This window comes from Thalia democratica, chromosome 4 (genome assembly GCF_965202585.1).
Source record: "Thalia democratica chromosome 4, ktThaDemo2.hap1.1, whole genome shotgun sequence".
NCBI lineage: Eukaryota > Metazoa > Chordata > Thaliacea > Salpida > Salpidae > Thalia > Thalia democratica.
The window spans coordinates 39,041,464-39,049,477 of NC_139168.1; positions in this window are offsets into that span (position 1 = coordinate 39,041,464).

An 8,014-nucleotide genomic window follows, 5' to 3' on the forward strand; every position below is an offset into this window, starting at 1 on the left:
ATTTAACTAGTACTAGATAAAAAAGACAAAAAAAAATTTATGGAAAAAAATGAGTCCGTTAATTTTAGAGACTTTTAATAAATAATATAAAATTTAATAATGTTATAAACTTAAAAAGACGTATATTAAATAAGGAATGTGAGAAACATCTTTACATATAAAAGTAGATGATAAAATATTTATAAATAGTAAAACAAACTTTTGTTTGAGGTGAATTAAAAATAACGCTCTAGTAGTTTTAAACTATAAGATCAACGGCTCAACGCAACTATTGATTTTTCTAAAAACTATTTGTATTTAAATGGAAAAACTAAATTTTAAAACTACAGACCTTGTAGAAGTCACCCATATAATTTTAGAGACCAACTTTAACCTTTTATAAAAAAGTTCTCTGACAAACTATTTAAAGAAAAAAAAATGTAATTTTTTTGAAAGGAGCAATTTGAACATTTAATGTTTATTCATAAAACTAAGTTTAACAGAACCCCTATTTATTCTTTTTAAGTAAAGCTTTTAATTTTAGCTATAACCAATTAATATTGACATCATACATTTAAGTAGTTATAATACATATAAAAAACTCAGATTTTATTAAAATTTAACTTTTCAAAACTTGCAAATTTAAAACTTATTCCAGTTTACTTAGTTGAAGACTTTTGGCAATTAACTTAAAATATTGTAAAGATTACGTTTGTAAATTTTAGTTTTAAATACTTTGTAAGACAGAGCATGATTTATTTTTATTTTTTTCTTCCATACCAGATGTATTTAATTTTCATGAAATATATATTTCATATTCATGTTAACATAGAAATTTGATCATACCACTTCGTTCATTAGGCCACAACCTTTCGGTAGACTAAGAAATAGGTTTCGTTTTTTTTCAAACTCGTCATTCAGGCCCAACCGAAAACGACGAAACTGACGTCACTGAGCATGCTAGCAAAAGGTAACCGTAAAACTTTTATCGTCAACCTATAAAAAGTTTACTAAGGAGCTACCTTGTGCTAGCATGCTGAGTTTTTTGTTTGTGACTGACGAGTTTTAATAAAAACAAAACCCAGATCTTAGTCTAACAAAGCTTGTGGTCTTATGATCGCAGTACTATGAACAACCTTTTACGTTTACTTGAGCTTATCTCACAATATATGTAAGTCAAATCATATTAGACTTTGTTAGACTTTTGGCGGTAATTTCTTTATAATATTTTAGATCAATAATTTTTTAAATAGAAATAAATGTATGAAATAAAACAGCAGATATAACTTATTTGATTAGAATATTTAAATTGTCAAAAAGAAGCTATTGTAAAGCTAAAATGAGCTATAAAAAGCTTAATAATTGTATCCACAAAATTTTATGTGTTCAATGCATAATAATGTAAAACATAAAATTAAACAATTCAAATAATAAAAAAAGAAATGTAAACTACATTTTTGATTTGTATTAAAAAGGTATTTACAACCTTAAAAAAGTATAACATGAAATTTTTTTTAAAGAGATTGTTGTTTATAAAAAACAGTGAAAGCTAGAATTGACAATTACGTCATAACTATTAGGCAAAAATTACTGTTGTATTACTATTGTTACCTTAAGTTTAAAAACTTTTCTATATATTTTTTCTTATCAATCATAGAAATTTAAATATTACATTTAAAAGCCAATTTTTGTTCAAAACATAAAATATAAGTAGCTTTCAATACAATTTATTTTTTTTGTAAAAATACTTAAACATTTATTATTAAAATACTTTTGTATTGGTAACTTAATGTTTGATAAAAACATTTTATAAATGCACAATTCTGAAGCTCAGAAAATTTACGGTATTTTTCTTTGAAAATGTAAAAATAGTTTGCTTCAAAAATCATTAAACTTTTTATTATATTTCAAATACATACTATTTTTTAACAACATATTTTATACAAAACTTGTTCATAATTATACATAAAATTTAGTGAAGAAATAATAAATATTAGTATCAAATGAGCAAAGATATAAGTTGCTAATATTGTTTGCTTTATAGAACTGAGCTAATTACATATTTCATATAGAAAAGTCATTTTTTCAATAAATTGAGTACTTTTCGATTTGTTGGTGTATATATTAACCTGTAATTATTTTGCTACTTATAAGTTGAACCAACATTTATTATGTAATGTTTTAATTAAAACTTACAAATTTTTATAATACTTATTAAAAAAACACAAAAACCTTCGAAATTATGCTAATTTAAAAATAACTTTATACTTGCTTAAATATATGTTTTTTTGAACTATAACAAATTAAAAACTAAAATTTTATTATTTTTTGTTTTATTTAAAGAAAATTCACCTGCAAATATATTTAAAACTATAACTTTCTTAATTTAAACAAAATACTTTTTTTAATATTTAAAACCGTAAAGTTATGCTTAACTAAAAGACCAACTTTATATGTATAAAACTTAAAAGTCTAGTTTGGTTCACATTATTTTTACGTTTTATTAAACTGGATTCAAATTTTATATATATAATGCTTCAAGATTAATTGGTTGGTTCGAATTTTCACTGTTATAAAAATTGTAGAACATTCACCTTTTTAGTTTCTTAAACACTCACGGTTGTCGACTTTGTCTTTACATTAGTATGTAAATTTTGTAGAAAGTTTGATTTTTGTTTAATATACTTTCAACCCAACTTCAAGGCATGCCATATTTTTGCATGTACTATTTAATTTGTAAATGGGACATTCGAGTTGTTTATCCTAAGTAGTCAACTCCAATGTGACAACTGTACTTTAAATGATATTACTTCTTTTTTAGATGAAAGAAACAACTTTCTAGACTTTACCCAACGGTTAATAAGTGAGTTGTATAGAATAGCTTTTATATGTACTAATTTCGGGAACGGGTCAGTTTTACACGATAGGACACTTTTGCACGGAGACTTTTTTGCACGGCGACTCTTTTGCGCGAGCGTCACTTTGCACGAAGGGTCATTTTTGCACGAGAGCAAAAAAAGTATATATAATAAAAAGAAATAAAACTGTAAACAAAACAAGAAAAAAAATTGAAAAAAAAAACAAAAAAAAGAAAAGAATAATTAAAAAAAAAATTTTACCGATCGAGGGTAAGTCTTAGTGGTATCAGTCAGGGGCGTCGCGTGGGGTGGAACGCTGGAGCTGTAGCTCCACCTAAAAAATGAAAAATTATGCAAATTCTTTATTTTAGAGTATAAGCCTTTAAACACGCTGCTTTAAATGGACCCCTGCTTCAATTGTATCACCCCAAACTACGTCAAAGTAACTTTATTTTAAAGGTCAGGAATTGAGCTTTAAAATTATAGATTTTTTTTATATATTAGTTTAATAAATTAGAAAGTTATGTTATCATGAAGTTGTACAAAAAATACAGCCAAATGTGTACATGAACGTCATTAATTTCTTTGCTAAATTAGTTTTTTTTTTCAAACTTTTATATTTTATGTTCAAAATATTCGTAAAATTGGAGCGGCAAGCTCAATCTGAGTCAGCTGCATCTTAAATGTTTACAAATTTTTAATACAAAATATGTTTAATTCTGTAGCTGCATGAACTTTCAGCACCATGTAAATTAAATCATGATCGTTGTTTAAAATTTACTACATCGCGAGAACAATAAGACAAGTTGAACTCGAGCAGGAAAGACTCAGGCAGGAGAAATTCAAGCAGGGAAAGCTCGAGCAGAAAAAACTCGAGCAGGAAAAACTTGATTAGGAGCAACTCGGGTAGGAAAAACTCGAGCAGGAACAACTCGAGCAGGAAAAACTTGAGCAGTAAAAACTCAAGCAGGGGCAACTCGAGCTGGAAAAACTCGAGCAGGACTAAATCGAGCAAGGCAACTCGAGAAGGAATAAACTCGAGCAGGAACAACTCGAGCAGGAAAAAAATGAGCAGTAAAAACTCGAGCAGGGGCAACTCGAGCAGGGAAAACTCGAGTAGGAGCATCTCGAGCAGAGGCAACCTCCCTTTTCAAGTTACTTGCATGTTTTTTTTTGTTTTTTATTACTAGTTAGACAAGTCATAAAATTAAGTTAGTAAATTACAGAAACTTACATGGGTATAAATAAAGATAAAAATAGCTATAGTTGTTAAGAAAGAGTTATGATAAATAAAGGTATGAGAAATGTGTTTTTATTTTATTTATTATCTATTTTAAAAAATATGTTCAAATTTTTTGTTACGAAAAATTTGCTGTTCCTTCATATTACCTTTATGATTTTAATCTAAACGTTTTAAACTAGGTGATTCTTAATTTGTCAATATCAATCTGCAGCACCCCCTCACAAAATGACCACGCGACGCCACTGGTATCAGTGATAGTAAAAATAGAAAACAAAAAATTACAATTTAAAAATAAAATAAACTAAAAAAGAAAACTAAAAAAAAATTATAAAAATGAAAAAAATTATTGACCGAGTTTAGGGGTAACAGTGCTAGAAAAAAAAAATCACATAAAATTTATCAATCAAAAAATAAATAAAATAAAAACATTATAAAAAATATATTATGATAAACAAAATAATTTAAATAAAAGACTTACCGACCGAGGGTAAGGGTTAGGGGTAATAGTGTTAGCAAAAAATAAACTAATAAAAGTTAATAAAAAAATATATTTCAAACTGTGCAAAAGTGTCCTCGTGCAAAAGTTTTAACCCACCCTTGAATTTCAGTAGTCGTAAAATAATTCTTTAAATATTTGAACAGCTTTTTTCCGGTGCATAACTTATTAAAAAAATATAACAGAACACATTTCATTTTTCTAAAATTTATTTTAGTACATTTGTAGTAAGGCTCATCAGAAATTGTATCTTACTAAGTTAGAATGAATACAAATTAAAATAAAATCATACTCTAGTTTAAAGTTTTAAAATATAAAATGACGTAATAATCGAAAAATTAACTAGGCGCTTATGCTTTATACATTTGGTATACTAATAAAACTCGTTAGAATTAAAACAATCTTAAATAAACAAGCGATAAAAATTAAAATTAAAACTATACTTTAAAATAAAATATAAAAAGAAACTAATTACTTTAAAATTACTTAATATAAGGATTTAAAAAGTCTAGTTTGGTATACGAACTTTTTCTGCTTACAGAAACTGGGCCTTAAAGATTGAATACATAAGGCTTCCAGAATATGCAGTTGAAAAGAGTTCTTCGCTCTCATTAAGACTGAAAATTTCTCCTTTTTATAATTTTTAGCACACTCATGATTGTAGTCAAGAGTTTTAACGGGTATGGTGAATCGTTTCACCAGACTTTGTTCTCCTTGCTTTCTTGAAGGCGAGTTGAAAACACTTTCCTTTCTCTTGTTATCCAGGTAACTTAGTTTCGAAAGTCATAAAAAGAGCTGGAAGTTCAACAGCTTTAAATGATTGGTCCTCAGAAGTGTCCAGTACACTTAACACTTCCTAACCTTGGAAATGTTTCTGAGAGGTTTTCTAAGAAAATTTCAGAGAAAATAAACTAGGTTTTCAGCTCTGTTCATTTAAGAACAGTTTTGTATACTGATCGATCTCTAAGTGAAATTTACAAAGATGTTTTTTCCACCCATGAAAAAAGTAACATCATCTATAAATTTGGTTGTCGCTGTGGTAGTGACTAGGTGGCAAAAACATCTAAAAGGTTTCATGTAAGAATCGATCAGCATGTTCCGAAAGTCTTGAAAAGCTGGTTTGATGGCCGCTCGGAGAAACCAACGAAAAAATACTTCTCGGCTATTGGGCAACATTTGTTGGACAATCCTGAGTGTGCTAAAAATTATAAAAAGGAGAAATTTTCAGTCTTAATGAGAGCGAAGAACTCTTTTCAACTGCATATTCTGGAAGCCTTATGTATTCAATCTTTAAGGCCCAGTTTCTGTAAGCAGAAAAAGTTCGTATACCAAACTAGACTTTTTAAATCCTTATATTAAGTAATTTTAAAGTAGTTAGTTTCTTTTTATATTTTATTTTATAGTATAGTTTTAATTTTAATTTTAATCGCTTGTTTATTTTAGATTGTTTTAATTCTAACGAGTTTTATTAGTATACCAAATGTATATAGCATAAGCGCCTAGTTAATTTTTCGATTATTACGTCATTTTTTATTTTAAAACTTTAAAGTACAGTATGATTTTATTTTAATTTGTCACCATTCTAACTTAGTAAGATAAAACTTCTGATGAGCCTTACTACGAAAGTACTAAAATAAATTTTAGAAAAAGGAAATGTGTTCTGTTATATTTTTTAATAAGTTATGCACCGGAAAAAGCTGTTCAAATATTTAAAGAATTATTTTACGACTACTGAAATTCAAGGGTGGGTTAAAACTTTTGCACGAGGACACTTTTGCACAGTTTGAAATATATTTTTTTATAACTTTAATTAATTTATTTTTTTGTTATATTTTTTAGATTATCTAAATGTTTTTTCAAATTATAAATTAGTACAAATTATGTATATGGAAGAGTCATTAGAAAACTATATAGTATAAATACAAATCCTTCTCTTCACGGTTAAGCAGATGCAAACAAGAGTTTAACAAAAAAAGTATAATATCAAAAGCGCTTAGTCAATCACCAAATGTTATTTATGTACAACTAAAAGTTTTAAAGCCTCTAGAAGGAACATTCATAACAAGAATATTTCAGTTTTGTTAATAAAGAAATAATTAGATTGTTATACCTAATTCTATTATAGATCGTTAAAGATAAAAGTAGTTAGCTCAGCATAGTTTTTGTGTAAGTACGCGTTTCGATAACAGAGAGGTCATTTCGTGCACCCAAGTCCTTGAACTAATTTTTTTTTTGAGAATCTTCGTTTTTTGTTTTTTTTCAATAAACTAACTACATTTTTAGCAAAATCATTTAGATTTATAATAACTTTGTCGCTAGGTTTTATTAGGAAGAAAAAATTTTTACACTTCGTTCGTTAAGATGATCTAAAGATAAATAATAATAGCTTTTACAACAACTATGAAAAAAAAGACTTACATTTTTCAAGCTATTGCAAACCCATTTTCAATACGTTAAAATATTAAAAATAAAGTTTTGTTTTTATCAGTATAGATATTTAACTTTTAATATCGAGTTTTATTTAACAATTTTTTTCCAAATGTTGCATTATATAAACATAATACAGTTTTAGTAAGAGTTTTAATAAAGGAAAAGGCTGAAAGGATTTTTTATACAAAGAGCATTCTCTTATTTTAAATGTTTTGCAACAAAAAACATTATTTAAGCTTTTTATAATTAAAATTATAAATTATAATTACTTAACAACATTCTTAACCAAAACAACTCTTGCTTATGTACTGAGTCGAAGATACTTAAAAAGGTTTAAAATTATATTTTAAATTTTCTAAATTAAATGCTGTTTTTAAAAGATATGCATGTTTTATTTACTATTTTCACCATGATTTTTTTGAGGATAAATACTATAATTACTTAGTTACAAAACTTCTAGCTTCAATTTAGTTAAATATTTAAGTACTTCTATCACCAAATTAATCTGATAAACCTTTGATAAACTTTTAATCAGGTAGAAATAATGAAGTACTGATCAAATTATGGCCTGTTGTGTGGCTTAATGGCGTATTGGTCCTAATGACGGCCAAGTGTAACTTTGCAGTATATAAATTTGCTAGTCAACACATACACAAAAAAAAATCAAATAATTCAATACAGAAAAAAAGGCTGTTCTAGCCCTAATGTTTTAGATATAATTTATAATGATTTTAAACTGCTATTTGGTGTGTAGCTCGATTATCTTTCCGCACACCTGCTTGTTTGACCAAAATATTTGAGCTTAATTTTTATAGTGTTCATTAAATTTATTATTACTTACAATGTGGAATCACTTTATATTTTTTTTATTAACAAATATTTTTAAACATATCAAAAATGTTTTACTTTATTACAATACCTAGACAAAAAACAACTGCTTCAGCTACCTAAGTTTTTTATTGGTAATATTACAAACAATGCAAGAGCTTCTTCCGTTCGAACAACATA